The sequence below is a fragment of the Dreissena polymorpha genome, chromosome 4 (genome assembly GCF_020536995.1).
Source record: "Dreissena polymorpha isolate Duluth1 chromosome 4, UMN_Dpol_1.0, whole genome shotgun sequence".
Taxonomy (NCBI): Eukaryota; Metazoa; Mollusca; class Bivalvia; order Myida; family Dreissenidae; genus Dreissena; species Dreissena polymorpha.
In genome coordinates this window covers 101,912,330-101,933,260 of record NC_068358.1, presented here as the reverse complement: position 1 = coordinate 101,933,260, position 20,931 = coordinate 101,912,330, and the positions used below count along the sequence as shown (strand labels likewise).

The 20,931-nt window shown below is 36.2% G+C and overlaps 1 protein-coding gene and 1 long non-coding RNA gene across 6 annotated transcripts in view; both read left to right on the top strand.

Moving 5' to 3' along the window:
- Positions 1-238: 238 nt before the first annotated feature.
- LOC127877223 (uncharacterized) lies at positions 239-5,606 on the top strand. Its single transcript, XR_008048290.1, has 2 exons — positions 239-3,059; positions 3,095-5,606. It is a non-coding gene; the product is annotated as an uncharacterized LOC127877223 (long non-coding RNA).
- Positions 5,607-8,233: 2,627 nt separating this feature from the next.
- The window catches only part of LOC127876397 (B-box type zinc finger protein ncl-1-like), a 49,838-nt gene continuing 37,140 nt past the window's right edge, over positions 8,234-20,931 (top strand). For 2 of the 5 annotated variants that reach the window (XM_052421600.1, XM_052421599.1), the window contains exon 1: positions 8,236-8,359. The gene's annotated coding sequence lies outside the window, so the exon portion shown is untranslated. Of the gene's footprint in view, positions 8,360-12,790; positions 12,940-20,931 lie in introns of those variants that run through there. The other 3 variants (XM_052421598.1, XM_052421596.1, XM_052421597.1) reach the window with 3 other exon arrangements.

Genomic DNA, 20,931 nt, shown 5'->3' with positions numbered 1-20,931 from the left:
ATTAATGCTCTTATCAACTTATATGAGCCTTGTTATGGAAAAACTGGGCTATGTGCGTAAATTGTCATCCCAGATTAGCCTGTGCAGTCCGCAGAGACTAGTCTGGACAGTACTTTCAGCCTTGACTGGACTTTTAAACGAATATTTTCATAATATCCCAGGGCTATAGATAGCAAGCGTCTTTGCGTTATTACGCAATTAAAATAACCAAAAACGTCATTAAATTGAAAATAAATACAAATTTAATAACGTAATTCCCGTAAAAATACCTTACGTCACGAAACACAATTCTTACGAACACCGAGCGTATTTTATACACTGGTTATTTTCCGTACACAAATGTACCGGATAGTTTATATGCCGTCCTATGCAGAAAAGAAGGCAGTCTTTCCAGCTCTTATCAATCTTTGGGGGTATTATTGTAATTATTCGTAGACCCGTCCGATTTCTACTTTCATTTTCAAGGTATTCAACACAAAATGACCCGAAAACGGGGTGCATCGCTTTGAACAGCCATAACTTCATCAATTGTGCAGCGATTTTCACGAACTCGGTCTTATTCAACGCTAAAAATTAATGAACTTTGATAAAAAATTCAGTAATTGTTTGTTGTTATGTACAGGCACCTTTGGGAATTCCATTTGTATAAATAATATAGTAACTATAGTAGATTTTTATTATATTATATATGTCATTCCCTAAATTACCCAATTGAATTTAAAAAACGGGGTTGAAAAACACAATTAAGCTCAAAAGCAGGGGGTGAAGTATTTTGCTAAAATTCTATTGAATTTACAAAAACCCTATTGTTGTCAAAAACAGGGGGTAAATTACCCAATATACCCCAATAGTTATCTGAAGCCCTGATATCCCAAGTGTTGTCTCTGATTAGTCTATACAATCCTGACAGATTAATCTGGGACGTCAATTTACACACATGCATAACGCCCAGAGAAAGGCTTATATTGATTTCATTTGGGACAAGTCTGTAAAAAAGATCCTTTTGATCAGTAAACACCTAAGATTAAAAAGGAATATCCTTATTTTTTCATCATATTTCTTTACATATCCCACATGATTGTTTCAGTATGTAGATCATAACTCACAAGGAATATGTAGCGTTATGAACAATTACTAAAATTATAATCATTGTGCCACTTAAAGAAACGTTGAATAATACTGTATTTGTATACCCATTTTTGATTGTTTGGCAATATTCATGTGACCAAACATGCCTTGTTATAGTTTTTATGAGGTATTGTTCCTGTTACAGTCACACTTCAATTATTATGCCCCCCTTCGAAGAAGAGGGGGTATATTGTTTTGCACATGTCGGTAGGTCGGTCCGTCCACCAGATGGTTTACGGATGATAACTCAAGAGCGCTTAGGCCTAGGATCATGAAACTTCATAGGTACATTGATCATGACTGGCAGATGACCCCTATTGATTTTCAGGTCACTAGGTCAAAGGTCACAGTGACTCGAAACAGTAAAATGGTTTGCGGATGATAACTCAAAAATGCTTAGGCCTAGGATCATGAAACTTCATAGGTACATTGATCATGGCTGGCAGATGACCCCTATTGATTTACAGGTCACTAGGTCGAAGGTCAAGGTCACAGTGACTCGAAACAGAAAAATTGTTTCCGTATGATAACTCAAGAACGCTTACTTCTAGGATCATGAAAATTCATAGGTACATTGATCATGACAGACAGATGACCCCTATTGATTTTCAGGTCGCTAGGTCGAAGGTCAAGGTCACAGTGACTCGAAACAGTATAATGGTTTCGGGATGATAACTCAACATTTGTTGTTTCAAGGAAGTCCCTTTGTACAAGAAAATCCAGTCTGTTCTGCCAGATAGCCTGTGCAGACTGTGCATGCTGATGTGAAAGATACTGTAGACACATGCATTAAGCCCAGAATTCCCAGAGACCAATTAATTGAGTCGTGTTCTGAGAAAACTGGGCAAAATGCATGTGAGAAAAGTGTCGTCCCAGATTAGCCTGCTCAAACTAGATTTTAGTTTAAAGTGACTTCCTTTAAACGAAAAATACCATTAAAGTGGAAAGTGTCATCCCTGCGGACTGCACAGGCTAATCTGGGAGGACACTTTACGCACATGCATTTTGCCCAATTTTCACAGTACACGACACAATTGTTTAAGCTAGTCATATATCTCTTATATTGTTTCATGGTCATTGTTAAACTACCAAAGTGACTCAGCGCCCTTTTATTAATATTTGCTGTTTAGATTGAAACAATAGAATCTTGTTATTGTCGAGTGCTTTTTTAAGAGACACTTGAGTCCATTGTCTCATCAGATATATGAATTTTGTTGATGCAATATCTGACATATGTTACAACATGAGGTTTGTAAAAATGGACAGATCACTAAACAAGAGGAGTCTTGCGGATATTAATTTAAAGATCTGTTTTCTATTGTTTAGCATTTTGATGTTTATATATAAATTATACAGGTTTTGATGACTATGTTTTTAGAGGATGAGAAAGCATTATGCAAAAGAAATTGATATGGTATCCATGAAATGTGTATATCATTTTTGCATGTTTAAGTACATGTATGTTGAATTTAGAAAACTTTTCTCAAGGGTAAATTATGCTAGTAGAGATCACGAGAATCGGATGAATGTTGTGAGAGCTGTACAAGTATCTAATACACATATACCACTGCAATCTATGTTTGTATTAGGCAAATTAGAAAAAAAAAAAATTGTCATGAACAATAAGGTGCTTTGATAAAAGTAATGGGTACTGGTACTTCATAGTACCTGTACTTTTTGTCTACGATGTAAAGATAATTGATTAAGTATTTAATGTTCAAAACATGTGTGCTTTTGTTTACCCCAATTTGAACTTTGTGTTATAGCCTGATATAGATATGTTCATTTGTTCACATAGTGAATATTTTGTTAGTGTTAAAATAGCTTGGTATACTTGCTAACACTATTTCATCACACATGTATGTTGTTGTCTTTCTTCCTCTCTGTTTATTTATAATACTCTAACAATAATTGTAAGGAAGTGGCTACAGGTACGGATCCGTACCTCTAGAATCTGGTTCTAGAGGTACGGATCTGTATCTCTAGCCAAACCACTGGGGTTTTGCTACAGGTACGACTTCCCGTTTTCACATATCGTGTGTCCTTGTTCATAGTTAAAGGGGCCTTTTCACGTTTGGGTAAATTGACAAAATTGAAAAAAGTTGTTTCAGATTCTCAAATTTTCGTTTAAGTTATGATATTTGTGAGGAAACAGTAATACTGAACATTTACCATGCTCTAAAATAGCCATTAAATGCATCTGTTGACGATTTTAAAACCCGAAAATTATAAAGCGTTGCAACGCGAAACATATTAATAATTTGGAGAGTTCTGTTGTTGTCGTTATATTTTGTGAAACTACGAGGATTGATTATATGGAGTATAAAATAACCCTGACATTGTGTTTGGAAGGATGGCCGAGTGGTCTAAGTGAGAGACTTTTTACTCCAGGACTCCAGGGGTCAGTGGTTCGAGCCCTGCTGAGGGAAGTCTTTTTAAGCTCACCTGTCACGAAGTGACATGGTGAGCTTAAGTTACAGTGTGATGTCCGGCGTCCAATGTGCGTGCGTGTGTCCGTCAACAATTTGTTTGTGTAGACAGTAGAGGTCACAGTTTTTTTATCCAATCTTTATGAAATTTGGTCAGAATGTTTATCTTGATGAAATCTTGGTTGGGATTGTATATGGGTCATCTGGGGTCAAAAACTAGGTCACTAGGTCAAATAATAGAAAAACCTTGTGTAGAAAATAGAGGTCACAGTTTTCATCCAATCTTTATGAAATTTGATCAGAGTGTTTATTTAGATGAAATCTGGGTTGGGATTGTATTTGGGTCATCTGGGGTCAAAAACTAGGTCACTAGGTCAAATAATAGAACATTAACAACCTTGTGTAGGCAATAGAGGTCACAGTTTTCATCCAATCTTTAGTAAATTTGGTTAGACTGTTTATCTTGATAAAATCTGGATTGGGATTGTATTTGGGTCATCTGGGGTCAGAAACAAGGTCAAATCATAGGAAAACCTTGTGTAGACAACATAGGTCACAGTTTTCATCCAATCTTTATGAAATTTAGTCAGAATGTTTATCTTGATGAAATCTGGGTTGGGATTGTATTTGGGTCATCTGGGGTCAAAAACTAGGTCACTAGGTCAAATAATAGAACAACCTTGTGTAGACAATAGAGGTCACAGTTTTCATCTAATCTTTATGAAATTTGGTCAGAATGTTTTTCTTGATAAAATCTGGGTTGGCAATGTATTTGGGTCATCTGGGGTCAAAAACTAGGTCACTAGGTCAAATAATAGAAAAACCTTGTGTAGACAATAGAGGTCACAGTTTTCATCCAATCTTAATGAAACTTGGTCAGAATGTTTATCTTGATCAAATCTGGATTGGGATAGTTTTTGGGTCATCTGGGGTCAGAAACTAGGTCACTAGGTCAAATCATAGGAAAACCTTGTGTAGACAATAGAGGTCACAGTTTTCATCCAATCTTTATGAAATTTAATCAGAATGTTTATCTTGATGAAATCTGGGTTGGGATTGTATTTGGGTCATCTGGGGTCAAAAACTAGGTCAAATAATAGAACAACCTTGTGTAGACAATAGAGGTCACAGTTTTAATCCAATCTTTATGAAATTTGGTCAGAATTTTTATCTTGATGAAATCTGGATTGGGATTGTATTTGGGTCATCTGGGGTCAAAAACTTGGTCACTAGGTCAAATAATAGGAAAACCTTGCGTAGACAATAGAGGTCACAGTTTTCATCAGATCTTAATGAAATATGGTCAGAATGTTTGTCTTGGTAAAATCTGGGTTGGGATTGAATTTGGGTTATCTGGTGTCAAAAACTAGGTCACTAGGTCAAATCATAGAAAAACCTTGTGTAGACAAAAGAGGTCATAGTCTTCATCTGATCTTAATGAAATATGGTCAGAATGTTTTTCTTGGTAAAATCTGGGTTGGGATTGAATTTGGTTCATCTGGTGTCAAAAACTAGGTCACTAGGTCAAATCATAGAAAAACCTTGTGTAGACAATATAGGTCATAGTTTTCATCTGATCTTAATGAAATATGGTCAGAATGTTTATCTTGATAATATCTGATTTTGGATCGTATATGGACCATCTGGGGTCAAAAATTAGGTCACTGGACCAATTCTAGTAAAACCTTGTGTAGATGAAAGAGGTCTCAGTTTTCATCACGTCTTAATGAAATTTTGTCAAAATGTATTAATTAATGAAATCTGGCTTGCGATTGTATGTGGGTCTGATAGAATATAAGTTGATGCAGCAAGGTTAGTCTGGTGAGCGATTCATGGCCCTCACGGCCCTCTTGTTTTCTTTTTAAAATTGTATTGTTGATGTTTTACTGGAGCTTTTCATATCCAATGTCAACATTTATCAATACAAAGCATTTAATGACAAACTTTAAAATCTGTGAAAAGGCCCCTTTAATTATAGTAAATATATAAGTGTATATCATGTATACAAAATTGTACCTATGTTTATAATTAAAACATGTTTAAAGCTCATGAAGTGTTAACATTTTCCTGGTAATAGAAAGTTTATTGACTTCATTCCTTGATAAAGAACAATGGTACCAACATGTGGAACATCAAATATCAGTTTGTGTGCAGGAGATGGTGGATACAGCAATTTGGTACGTAATAATGCTGTGTTTGCGACAGGAGTGTACTGATGAAGAAAATAAGTAAATGGTTTCAACCAAAGTGTCCAGTATATTTATGATATTATGATCATATTCAACTTTCTTATTCTAGATGAGTGACAAAACATAGCTATCAATTCCGGACATCAAGCCCTATATCGTTTCCCAGTAAATTGTTGATTTTGTACAACACCTTCAAGGAAAGAAATTATAAAAAGACACATCGAATGGACTCAGTTTATGTAAACTGTGTACGGATGATTGGTATTTTATTATAGATTATAATAAATGACATACAATGTAAATTAAACTACCACGTCTTATACATCCTCCGTGTAATATCGTAGGCCGTCTATGATGAGGATCGTTATGTCTTGATGTGGCTTGTAATCAATCAATATGGGAACAGTTTACTGGGAACCCTTTCGTAACAAACCTATATAATGTTAAAATATAAACTCAATTTAGTCGTGTAGTGTTATTTATGCTGTTTTAGACTGACACTTGCAATGAACATGTTTGTTTAAATCTGTGTGGGTATCGCTAAAGTCTTACTCTGGCATTGAAAACGAATTATACTTACGAGACGGGTACAAGTGCATCATACCGGCCAATCCTTAACGACACTTTCCTCCTAAACTTGATTTTTGATAAGGAGATACTTCATTTAAACGAAAAATACCAAGTGCCTTTGCGCACGTGCCAAAGCCGCATGCACTACGCACAATTTTCACAGAGCGCGGTATAACTGATGGTCCCAAAAGAAACATAATTTGCTGTAAAATAAAGGGCGAATATACGTTGCTCGTGGACGTTTTGTGTACGCAAACTTAAATGTTCACAGCGAGTTGTTAAGGGAATTTAAACAAGAAATATCTTTTTAAAAGATATACGGCGTTGATTGCGGTTGCAGTTAATGAAAGGTAAAGACTTCAATGAATGAGATCAAAGATAGCGAATGTCTTTTTCTGTGCAGTTCTTAGCTGCAGCAAACGCAGTACGGGATGATACGCGGAGTTTTCGCGGCTTATTTTACATTATTACATATTGCTGGTCATAAACGTATAGATACAAAACAGAAAACCAAAAGAAGAATGGAAGTGAAATTAAAACATATGAGTCAACCGGCCACACGCGAAGTATCCGTATATATTTTAAATATTAATACGAGCGTTCTTCGAACAAACCTGTTTTAGTGGTTTGTCTGGCGTTGCTATTTGATTCGATTTTTAACAATATCGAGAATTATTGCGCTCCTGCTTAATTCATTAGTCAATATGATGGCATAATTCTTGTTAAATTAATTAAAAATAATATTTATCATGGTATTGTTGTAAAACACATTAAGAATCTATTATTGACATACCATATGATATCGCTGGATATCTTCATTTAACATCTGTCTGGTCTAAAGAAAACTCCAGTTCACCTAGTCCACGCTATAGCGTCTTTATTATGTAACGATTATTTTCCTGGCCGCGAACTCCGATCAGCACATAGGGTAGGGACGCAGCGATGACCTGTATGTAAACTCTAACATTCACACACAGTGGCCGCAAATTGACCCGATATACCTCGCGAGTTGAAATGCAATGCATTAAAGTGAGTCTTCGCTTCCACTGCTCTCTATACTTTAACATGTTAACATGTTGACAGAAATATGCAAGTTAGTAATAAATATGAGAAAATAGCCTTTAAGTGCAAACGTTCTCGCGCTGAAAATCTTCTGAAAATAAAAGGTGGACGCACAAACTGTATTGATGTCGAGATTGAGTGTAAAACTGTTCTATCTATTAAGCCTTTTCATTAGATATAAAATTGTTTCATGCTGAACACGCAGTAAAACAGTGTTACAAAGACGCGGACATGTTTCCAATGATCTGGTCGTATTCTCAAATCAGCCAATGCAGTCAATGAAGTGTATTCATCTGTACTTGGCCGCGGGAAGTTTTATTTGAATTCTATCGGACGCTAACAAAGGTCAGGCTAAGGTGAAAAGCTGGCTTAATACAGCTTACGCCGAAAAAATATCAATCTTCGACTACCCAATAGACCATAGTTCCTTTCAAACTGATGACTTCCGGTTGCTATATAATGCCGTTATCAAAACATTATCAATCTATCATTTGAAGTAAGAATATCGTTCAGTTAGAAAAAAATATTGGAAATAAATGGTTATGTGTTTGCTTACCTTTTAACTATGTATAATATTGATGCTGATTAGTCATAAAAACAAGTTCGAAAAAAGAAGATATAAAACTAATGATATACATTTTGTATGTTTAAAGCTAACATAAAATCGCTGCCGTGCGTTGGTTTTAATACTTCATACCCCTTTTAACCTATGTCCCTCAATGCCGAGATCTAGAGCTATTGAGTAATATAAATAAAGATCCTTGCATCATGAAATTAAACCGGATAGATATCTCGATGTTATGAATACTTTGCGATATTAAGATGTACTACGGGAAACCAGTCTATTCATTTTGATTAGCACGCTTTATAAATGTTTTGAGTATACTTAATATAGATATAATGCAACGGTATTAATTCATACATTTTACCGTTGTCTGGAGTAGTATTCATAGGCGAAAGGAAACTGAGAATTAACGTCAGGTTCGTGAACATGCTTCTTATACTTTTTAGGCTTTTTAATAGCTATTTTCAGGCTTACATATGAGCCACGCTGTGTGAAAAGGGTGTTGAATAAATGTGCGTTGAGTGTCGTCCCAGATTAGCCTTTGCAGTCCGCACAGGCTTATCAGGGACGACACTTTCCGCATAAACTTGATTTTAACTAAGAATAGACTTTCTGTAAACGAAAAATATCATAAAAGCGGGAGCGATTAGCCTGTGTGTACTTCACACGCTTATCTAGGGTGACACTTTACGCACATTCATTAACTCCCCCTTTTACAGAGCACGGCCATAAGAACTGAGCATGTAAAAGATACGCTAGTGCCCCACCATTCCTAGCTGAGTGTAAATACGATTGAAGTTTCGCTTTCTGTTCAGGTTTTGTTTGTTCGTCTATCATGTCTTCTGTATGTTCATCAATAGTAATGATGACATTACCAACAGCCCTCTAAAGATTCTCACAAATACATTTTAATTTAGGTAGAATTAATAAGTTAAATATGTTAACGTGCATGCTAATTGTAATTATTATGTTATTTCAAGCCAGTGCTTTCATTAAGTACCGATACTGTGAAGACTGCTATATTTAAAAAAATCCGGCTAATTGGGAAATGTGACGATCCACGTGATAATCACACTAGGCTTTCATGTTAAGTCGCCCAGTTCTTGAAACAAGCCTGCTCTGAAAAACGGGGTTTCATGCTTGTGCGTAAAGTGTCGTCCAAGATTAGCCTGTGCAGTTGTTTACAGGAAGTCTCTTTATAGCATTTTTTAGGGTTTAAGCGTCGTCCCTTATTAATATATATGGACTGCACATGGTAATATGGGACGACGCTCTACGCGCATGCATTTAACGTCGTTTTCTCTTAGCATGACTCGTTTGTATTTTGAGGACGCACTAACAATTCGTGCCCATTCGTATACCTCTGAATGCAAACAAAGTACGGGACATATTCTCGCGTCGCGGTCATGCTGAGTGTACAAGTTCTATATTAAAGTTGGTTAAAGGTCAAACATTGTAATGTAAGCATACGATATTGTCCGCAGCATAATTTTCGCCAACAATTAAGGGAGGATCTTGTATAAAATCATTCGCAGCAATGTTAATTTGTGAGGAGTGTCGCGCACAAAAACAATATCAATGTCACACTTAAAGATGAATTGTCAACTTCAGATTTAAAGCCATCGATCTTGAATAAAGCAAATAATTATATATAACATTACACGAATGAGTCGCGCTCTAAGAAAACGGGGTAAAATGCATGAGCCTAAAGTGTCGTACCAGATTAGCCACTGCTGTCCGCACACGTTAATCGCGGACGACACTTTCCGACATTGTGATAGTGTTCGTTTAAAGAAAAGTCTCTTCATAGCAAAATTTGAATTTAGACGGTAAGTGTCGGCTCAGATTAGCCTGTGCAGCTGCATAGGCTCATATTGGAAGACATTTTACGCACATTCATTTAATCCCATTTTCACGCGCAAGAACCTGGCATATAGGTCCCTAGGAGATCGGCGTAAGCGGTGGATTGTCGTCTGCGTCATGCAAAAACTTTCATCTAGCGCTCTTCTCAAGCTGTACTGAAAAAAAGTTGTATTCTTACATTAGTAAATAATGCAAGGTGGTATAAACTGCTAAACATATGTCAAATAACAAATTATTGAATTGTATTTCTGGTATTATATAACATTATAGATCAGTATTATTTTGAATACTATAAGGCAATACATACAGCATTTGTTTTAAATACGTTTGTGTTTGTTAGTTTTTGAAATCGGCAAAAAAAGTGTATGTATCATGTCCAGTGGCAAGGAAATAGCTAAAAGTCTCTAAATTACGTTCATTATTTTGAATATCGACTGTCCGGCATTTCCCGACTTTCGCGCTTAGCATCGTCTGCGTCTGTAATTTGGAACGCATGAAGTGCTTATAAAAGTGTCTCCGTTCTATGCCTAGTGATTGAATAAGTGATTCATATGAGGATCATATCATACATGCTCCAAACTATTCATCACAATCGATATGTGTGTATAATGACATTCCATTCCAATTTAAGTGGAATGGAACCATTTTCGAACTCAGAACATATGTATATCATTAGAACACAGTTTAAATTAAGCGCAAGTTTGCCAAGTTTGGTAAAGATTGCGGAAAAATTTGAATTCCATAGTGTCGCCACAGAAGGAATGTAAACTGCCATGCCCCCCTCCCCCCCCCCCCCCCCCCCCTGCTCCCCCCTGATTTAAAAGTTTGTTTACCGTCTCGGATTCAATTGCGAACTCAGCTGAGGTATCATTAAAACAAATGAGCCGCACTCTCAGAAAACCGGGTATATTACAGCCCCGTAGTATCAAATGCAGTCAACACAGGCTGATCAGGGGCGACACTTTTTTCAAGGAAGTATCCTCAAATGGAAATCAAGTATAGACGGAAAGTGTCGACTCTGATTAGTTTGTTCGAACTGCATATAAGACACTTTACGCACATGCATTAAGCCCGGGTTCCAATGTTCTTTCTAAGTTTCATGAGATTATACAAAATGTGACTTATACAAAATGTGTTCACAGGATTTTACTACAGTCGTATAAGTAAAACCGCTCCGTGGTGGTCGTGTTTTACAATGTACCGGAATTTTTTTCGTATTCAACCTAAAATCACTAGAAAAATGTCCTGACCAAATTTCATATCATGATGAGTAGGTTAAACTATGACTTCTATAGTGTTCTTACGGTTTTGCTATAGTTTTACAAAGAAAACTACATCGCTCCTCTTGCAGTCATGTTTGTCAAAGAACCGGACTCGGTCATGGCATCATTAGAAAAAACATTCTGAATAAGTTGATTGATGATTGGGATATTGGCTTTTTGTACCATTAGAGTAGTGAGATTTTCCAAATTCCACTCCATTCCGGAGAAAGTCTAATCCGGTATACCGGTAAAGGTCTCTTTGATTGGGACTGCGGTTACATCGGACCGCAATAGGGATCGTGAAGAAAAAGTACACCATTACATGTCAGACTTATAATTTTGTTTTGGAAGTTCGGTGGATAGCTGCTTTAATTATTACTGCAGCACTTGGTCGCAAGTACAGTTATGCACTTAATCTACAGATGCCTTAACAGTATTTATTTATTTCTCAAAACAATAACCATTAATTTTTGTCAAGTATGTATGATTTTATAAAAAAAGTGTGATACACACACGTGCTATTTTCTTAAACGGTCTTTTCAAAATACTGATCCAACGAATGTTCGCTACTTAAAATGTATAATAATTGAGTTTAAACGATAAAATGCTCAAATGCTCATTCGTGTGCGCCGTCAGTGAGCAGTTCGAGTAGTAGTAGTAGTAGTAGTAGTAGTAGAAGTAGTAGTAGTAGTAGTAGTAGTAGTAGTAGTAGTAGTAGTAGTAGTAGTAGTAGTAGTAGTAGAGTAGTAGTAGTAGAAGTAGTAGTAGTAGTAGTAGTAGTAGTAGTAGTAGTAGTAGTAGTCGTAGTAGTAGTAGTAGTAGTAGTAGTAGTAGTAGTAGTAGTAGTAGTAGTAGTAGTAGTAGTAGTAGTAGTAGTAGTAGTAGTCGTAGTAGTAGTAGTAGTAGTAGTAGTAGTAGTAGTAGTAGTAGTAGTAGTAGTAGTAGTAGTAGTAGTAGTAGTAGTAGTAGTAGTAGTAGTAGTAGCAGTAGCAGTAGTAGTAGTATATAGTAGTAGTTGTAGTAGTAGTAGTAGTAGTAGTAGTAGTAGTAGTAGTAGTAGTAGTAGTAGTAGTAGTAGTAGTAGTAGTAGTAGTAGTAGTAGTAGTAGTTGTAGTAGTTGTAGTAGTAGTAGTAGTAGTTGTTGTAGTAGTTGTAGTAGTATAGTAGTATGAAATGCGATCCTTATTTATGGCAAGGAACACATTACCAAACAGTAAGACACAAACGTACATAACAAACGCACACACATGCGCACAACTTGGGAGTCTCAAACCTAACACTTAGGCCAAAGCTGTTCACATTTAAACGAATGGGTCCACAAAAAGTAACAACTACAAATATAGGGCAAATGAATACGTCTGTGGTCACCGATTTAGAGCGACCAGTTCAAATACTTCGACAAATCAATCAAATCATCTCCCTATTCGCCATATAAAATTGTGATTTCTGAATCCTATTCCAATAGCATGTTTTACAATACAAAAACTTAATTGATGACGGTCGATAGATTTATAGATCTAGCTAAATATTCACACACCAATTAATTAATTACATAAAATAGTTTTAACTGTTCCGTAATTCAATCTTTGTGTTAAACAATAATTGAAAGATTTTGTTTTAGACAAAATAGTATGTCGTTGAAGAAATGTACAGTCTTGATTGTAAGGTGCGCTTGTCGATTTGTCTTTCCCGCCATCTTACTGACGCATGCGCATTGCAAACCTCGTGAAAAAATTCTGACCCTGACATCAATGGACGGACGACTTTTGTTCTGATATTAAAATCACTGTTTGTTCTCTGCGCTTCCAGTGTTATGGAACAAAAATAGTCATCAAGTTATCAACAACAGGCGTCGCAGTTACAGCATACAGGTAAATATTTTGCAAAGGATTGAGCTAAGACGATTAAGACTGTCGTCGCAAAAGTAAAGACCACGTTCTAAAAACCGTGCAAATCAAAACATTGTGGTGTCGTCACAAGTTCTCTATGAGCAATGTTACAGTGGACTGTGGATACTGTGTAATAGTAAATGTCGTATAATAAAAAATTGCAAGTCTTTGGTCTACTTTCAATCACTGTACAATTGCGACTTGGTAAATTTACCCGTAAATTTCACGAGTTTAAACATCACGTGTCGGAAAAAAATCGTTTGCAGATATTTGCTATGAAAATGATCGTCGTTTTGTTTCTGTTATTACAATTATCTTAAAATATGTTTATGTGTTATATGGATGCATGAAAAATAATGAACATGGACATTGCTTTACCCCACCCACTTTCTTTTTGCCAGATAGAAAAGTGGACATCTGTGTATAGAAATGACAGCTGTATTTTGTTTTTTGACTTTATGCCATGATATCATTTTAAATTTTATATTCTTCATATTTAAAATAATATGACATTCTGAAGTTTTACCCCCCACTATCTTAATTTATGCAAGTCAGATGATGTTAAAGGGAAATCACTCTTCAGTTTCTTGACATTTCCTGTATTTAGAAATAGTTACAATTTGTATGCATGTTTAAATTGTAATAATTATTTATGACATTGTGTACAAACAGGGGTTTTTTTTACTAAGAAAGTGACGCCAATATTCGGCGTCTTCCCCTACCAGAATTTTCCCCCTAAAACTACCATTTCCCCTCCAAAAATATAATTTTTCATCAAAATATAATATTTTACCCTCAAAGAAATCTTTTTTTTTTCTTTTGGGAAGTCGACACTTATCTAATTTGTATCATGTACAACCATCTCGCTCTCCCTCTCTCCCGGCGAACACTCAAATCTGGGAATCCCAGTGATTCTATATATAGCTCTTAAATTACGTCATGGAAACCGGGCAACTAATCGTATTAATCATGTGACTATTTTACTGGATTCCGGTCTTGCGCGAGAAGGGTGTTTACCTGAAATACCTGAAACCAGTTGAATTTTCATCCGGGTTATGTGAAAGCCAAGACATAAACGTTAAAACAGAAAAAAGTCACACAATTGGCGTTCATACACGAACAAGTAAAACATTCGGACTCGGAAAATATTAATTGCGTTGACGCAATTTTTAAGAATGAATCATCAAAAACCGTTGAAACCCAGCAGGATTCGGAGGTACATGTAATCAACATCGATTAATACTGTCGGATTATTGTGAAATTGAAAGTAGACAATCGGCAGCTGCCGCACCTTTCCCTTCCAATATACTGTAGCAGATCTAGATCGTCAACCCATTCATCATGAAATTGAAATCACAATATTGACATCGTTCCCCGGCCCCAGCTGAAAACATTTCCCATTATTAGATCTACCCCTGCAACTTTATTTAGGACTCTTACTTTAATATCATACTTGTTCATGTGTTTAAGAACAAAAAGGTCAGAGACATGCCTCTTTTTCTAAAAAAAAACCTGAAGTCTGTAGGCGAGTTACAGACATTGAAATGAACAGTTTTTATTTTTTCCCCAAATATGTCTCTTTCGCGCTCGATTTTCCCCTTTTACCCAGCGTCCAGTGTCTTCCCCTTTTTCTAAAAAAAACCCTGACAAAGTAAGACTTAATACAATAACTTAAATAAGGTTGTTTTATTAATTTATCTATTCATTTCAAGTGTTTTCATAGTTATAAATCCTCATTGTTTAGAATGTTTTTGTTTTTTTTAGAAACGCTATCCTCTTGAACATTTAAAGCACTGTTTCCGCAAACCATTTAGAGAACAGAGTTTTATTCCCAGAGTTACCTTTTTATATTCCGATACAATTTGACATCACTAGAACTAGTACAAAGTTTTGTGGCTATGGCTTTGCATTTACAGGTTTTTTTTTCCACTTTTTGGGAAGATAGCCCATGGCTTTGGAATTGGGAATTTTATCGGCATTTTCATGAAATTGGGAAAATAAATTCATTAGCCTTTTTTTCCACACAAAAAGTCCACTGATTAGGGAAATACTAAATTTGATATAACTCTTTACAATCATTCAAATTAAAAGAAAAAAATCATATAATACTTTGTTAGATGTAATTGAATTACAATTGAGATAAAATACACATAAGACTTCTTTCTAAAAAAATTTTTTTTTTTTTTTTTTTTTTGGAAATTGGGAATTTTTTGCCACATTTTGGGAAAAAAGTATACTTTTTGGGATTGGGAACATAGCCGAATTTCGGCTATAAAATCGGGCCAAAAAAAACCCTGATTTAGGTTGATAGAATTACAAGTGCATCAATTTTAGGACTTATATGAGATGCGTGTGAAAATGGTCAATTACTTGCTTTCAAAGATCAGACTTTTTTTCGCACCGCTTTTGAATTATGATCAGTTTAATATACATTAGAGAAAAACTTTATTGGGACGGATGATCTCTAAATTCTGACTTTTTGATCAAACTTACAGAACATACTAAACATTCAGATATAAGTTAAATGGTGATATCTTAAAACTCTTCATTTTTATACTTAAAAACCCTTTTTTCAATTATCTTATTGCCTTACCAATGTAACCATCATTTGGGAATTTGCAGAATAGCTTTTGGAGAAAAACACTACTTTTTGTGCTCCCAGTAGGGTTGCATATAGTAGTTAGACTGACTGACATTCCTTACTGAGCTGATTTTTGGTATGTGAGTGTACCTACCTACATGACCTACAGATTAAGTGGGAGTTTTGTTCAGGTCCATTGTTGTTTTTAGCTCACCTGAATGCTCAGGTGAGCTTTAGTGACCGGTCTTTGTCAGTCGTATGTCCGTCCGTCTGTCCGTAAACATTTGCTCGTAAACACTCTAGAGGCCTTATTTCTTGTCCCATCTTGATGAAACTTGGTCAGAAGCTTTGTTCCAATGTAATCTCGGCCGAGTTCGAAACTGGGTTGTGCCGGGTCAAAAACTAGGTCACTAGGTCAAAAAAAGAGAAAAACCTTGTAAACATTGTAGAAGTCTCATTTCATGCCCAATCTTCATGTAACTTTGTCAAAATGTTTGTCTTAATGATATCTTGGTTGAGTTCAAAAGTGGTTCCGATCCGTTGAAAAACATAGCCGCCAGTGGGCGGGGCAGTTTTCCCTATTTGACTATAGAGAAACCTTGTAAACACTCTAGAAGTCACAATTTTTGCCCAATCATCATGAAAGTTGGTCAAAACATTGGTTTTATTGATATTGTGGACGAGTTTGAAAATGGTCTGGATCGGTGAAAAAACATGGCGGCCAGTGGGCGGGGCATTTTTCTCTATGTATATAGTGAAAACATGTGAACACAATAGAAGTCATATTTTTAGCCCAATTTTCATGAAATTTGCTCAGAACATTTGTTTCCTTGATACGAGAGTTGAGTTAAAAAATGGTTCCGGTCAGTTGAATAACATGGCTGCTGGGAGGGGGGCAGTTTTATCATTATGTCCCCCCCCATGCCCTTTCGAAGAAGAGGGGGTATATTGTTTTGCTCATGTCGGTCCTGTCCGTCCACCAGATGGTTTCCGGATGATAACTCCAGATCTGTTTACTTCTACATATTCGCCGTAGTTACTTAGGATTATTTGGCTAAGCTACGCACTACAGATTTGTACTGAAAAACTACGGATCCATCGATCAAAATGATCAAATTTCAGATTTTAATCGTACTTTTGCTTATTTTCGGTCTTTGTAGGTAATTTATCAATCATAATCATTTTGGCGCTTGTGTAGTAAGAAACGTTAAAATTCAAGCCGTCCGGGGAACGAGTGCTGATTGAGCTTGTCGAGTCGTCACCGAATGACAACTGACTTGCGTATTGCTTCGCAAATTAAGCTGAATATATACGATTTTACGTTTGTATCCAGTATACACATCTCTCTCTTTTGCGGAGAATACCGACGATAGTCGATGTATCGGGATTGGGCACGCCTGTTTTTACACACGTCCAAGATGGCTGCAAGCAGACGAGAAATTGCGATAAACGGCAAAAATAATAAATAACCATTCAAATTAACAACGGATATCATATGATCATTAGGGAATAATGTAATGCGTGTGTCAATTAACGCAAAATACTACGTTTGAGATAAAGAAACAACAACAAATATTTATCAGAAATCTGCACAGTGAATGTGCGTCACGGAAACGAGTGTTGGAAAATTGGTGTTCAGTCTACTCACAAAGTTAAAGCATTTATTATAATAAGATGAGTATCATTCGAAAATGGAATGGGACAAACATGATTTGATTTATATGTTAGTGGGCCTGTGTATACTCAGATTCATATGCATATTCTGCTTTATTATGTTTGTTACGCTGCACAGTTTAATGAAATAGCATTGAAATGAGGTTGTCAAGTGCAAAATATTGAATGGTAAACAAATAAAATATATTATTTTAACTCCATTTAATACATCATTAACACAACAAGAAAACTAAAGGGTGTTTGTCAATATTTGTTTATGTTTTCCCCTTTTGATATTTAATTTAAAAAAATACTGAATTAAATTAATAGCTACTATTAAAGAGCTTATGATCAAATGGTGTATTTAAGAATCTATAGATTATTGCAAGTTTAATATGCATGTGGATGGATATTACCTAAATATTGTCTTCATTGTTAGAAGACGTTAAATCAGCACTTTATAATATAAAAATGCTGTCAAACATGCACTTAAAAACAATTTTAATTCTGTTACTTATAATCATATTTATAATGCTCAATGTTTCCCAATTTCATGGTTTATCCCGCTTTTTTATCCAATTTCATGCTTTATCACGCTAAATTTCCCAATCGAAATTGCACAGGCTGTAACAAATAAAAGCAAAAAAATCACATAACAGATTTAATTATTAGCAAGTAAATTCATCTAATGTTTTATGTACTGTAAAACTGATATGTGACCCAGTCATGCTGTTTTAATGCTCAAAATGATTGAAAAGGTTAAAACTACTGACAACAGCCCAAAACTACAGAGAGATGCCCTCCATACTACTGAGAAGCAATCGGTAGGTTAAACAGGTTTGTAACTCAAGAGCGCTTATGCCAAGGATCATGAAACTTCATAGGTACATTGATCATGACTCGCAGATGACCCTATTAATTTTCAGGTCACTAGGTCAAAGGTCAAGGTCACGATGACCCAAAATAGTTAAATGGTTTCCGGATGATAATTCAAGAACACTTATGTCTAGGATCATGAAACTTCATAGATACATTGATCATGACTCGCAGATGACCCCTATCGATTTTCAGGTCAAAGGTCAAGGTCACGGTGACTCAAAGCAGTAAAATGGTTTCCGGATGATAACTCAAGAACGCTTATGCCTAGGATCATGAAACTTTATAGATACATTAATCATGACTTGCAGATAACCCCGATTTTCAGGTCACTAGGTCAAAGGTCAAGGTCGCGATGACCCGAAATAGTAAAATGGTGTACAGATGATAACTCAAGAACGCTTAGGCCTAGGATCATGAAACTTCATAGGTACATTGATCATGAATAGAAGATGACCCCTATTGATTTTCAGGTCACCAGGTCAAAGGTCAAGGTCACGGTGACCCGAAATAGTAAAATGGTGTCCAGATGAAAACTCAAGAACGCTTATGCCTAGGATCATGAAACTTCATAGGTACATTGATCATGACTCGAAGATGACCCCTATTGATTTTCAGGTCACTAGGTCAAAGGTCAAGGTCACGGTGACCTGAAATAGTATAATCGTTTCTGGATGATAACTAAAGAATGCTTATGCCTAGGATCATGAAACTTCATAGGTACAATGATCATGATTCACAGATGACCCCTATTGATTTTCAGGTCACTAGGTCAAAGGTCAAGGTCACGGTGACCTGAAATAGTAAAATGGTTTCTGGATGATAACTCAAGAACGCTTACGCCTAGGATCATGAAACTTCATAGGTATATTGATCATTACTCGCAGATGACCCCTATTGATTATCAGGTCACTAGGTCAAGGTCACTGTGCCAAAATACGTATTCACACAATGGCTGTTAAGGTTACGGTGACTCAACTTAGAAGCCTAGGATAATGACACTTCATAGGTACATTGATCATGACTGGCAGATGACCCCTATTGATGTTCAGGTCACTAGGTCAAAGGTCAATGTCACAGTGACTCGAAACAGTTAAATGGTTTCCGGATGATAGCCACAAATGCTTACGCTTAGGATCATGAAACTTCATAGGTACATTGATCATGTCTGGTAGATGACCCCCTATTGATTTTCAGGACACTAGGTCAAAGGTCAAGGTCACAGTGACTCGAAACAGTAAAATGGTTTCCGGATGATAACTCAAGAATGTTTGTGCCTAGGATCATGACTGGCAGATGACAGGTATTGATTTTATGTTCATTAGGTCAAAGGTCAAGGTCACAGTGACTCGAAAAAGTAAAATAGTTTTCGGATGATAACTCAACAATACTTACGTCTAGGATCATGAAACTTCATAGGTACATTGATCATGACTGGCAGATGACCCCTATTGAGTTTCAGGTCAAAGGTCAAGGTCACAGTGACTAGAAACAGTTAAATGGTTTCTGGATGATAGCTCACGAATGCTTACGCCTAGGATCATGAAACTTCATAGGTACATTGATCATGACTGGCAGATGACCCCTATTGATTTTCAGGTCACAAGGTCAAAGGTCAAGGTCACAGTTACTCGAAACAGTAAAATGGTTTCCGGATGATAACTCAAGAATGCTTACGCCTAGGAGCATGAAACTTCATTGGGACATTGATCATGACTGGTAGATGACCCCTATTGATTTTCAGGTGACTTTGTCAAGGTCACAGTGACTCGAAATAATAAAATGGTTTCCGGATGAAAACTCAAGAATGCTTACGCCTAGGATCATCAGGGGACAAAAATATTTCTAAACTGCACTCGTCCTGCAGGACAAGTGCATTAAAATTTTCTCTCGTCCTGCAAACACATGCACTTGTCCTTAAAATATGGGTGAAATGAAGATTGCAAAGGGCTGATATGACTAATAAAGTTTCTTGTATCACTGCTAAATTGCTGCTTACTCAGTTGTTCATGCCAGCTGATCACAAAATAAATGTTAAGCAGTGAAATAAATTACTTTATTTATGAGGAACACACAATAAATAATTGAAGACAATTTTGTGTTTGCCGTTTTTCTAATACTCGCGTGCTTTCCGTTTCGGACGTTTGAACATCGCTACCGCCAACTTTAAAGAACGCTCGTATGTCAGACATTTGTCTGACGAAATTCAGACTGGTTTGAAACCGTAGATTCTACTTCGCGTTTAAATAATTCTTTAAAAATCAATACTTACAGTGAATGCATAGGTTGGTTCCCTGTCACCATGGACGCGCAAAGTTTACACCAAAAAGCCAATATTTACTGGGGACACAGTCTCGCATAACAACGTGCACCTGCTGTATGAAATTTACAATTACAATTTCCGGTTCATTCACGATCTACTTTCGGAATAGATATGATTTAAGAAAATGATTTTATTTAATGAAAACAAGTCTTACTCGCCAGAAAATACATATTTTAACATCAGTTTTTTTCACTCGTCCTGTAGGACGAGAGCTTTAGGGAAATTCACTCGTCCTTTCGAGATTTTACTCGTCAATACGAGCGGACGAGTGGTATTTTTGTCCCCTGATCATGAAACTTCATAGGTACATTGATCATGACTGGCAGATGACCCCTATTGATTTTTAGGTCACTAGGTCAAAGGTCAAGGTCACAGTGACAAAAAACTTATTCACACAATGGCTGTCACTACAACTGACGGCCCATATAGGGAACAGAATGTTTTACAAACAGCCCTTGTTAATTTTCATGTTATCAGAGCTCCAGATAAGGTTTTGTGAAATTCTTAAATTACTACCAGATTTTCAAAAAGAATTCTTAAC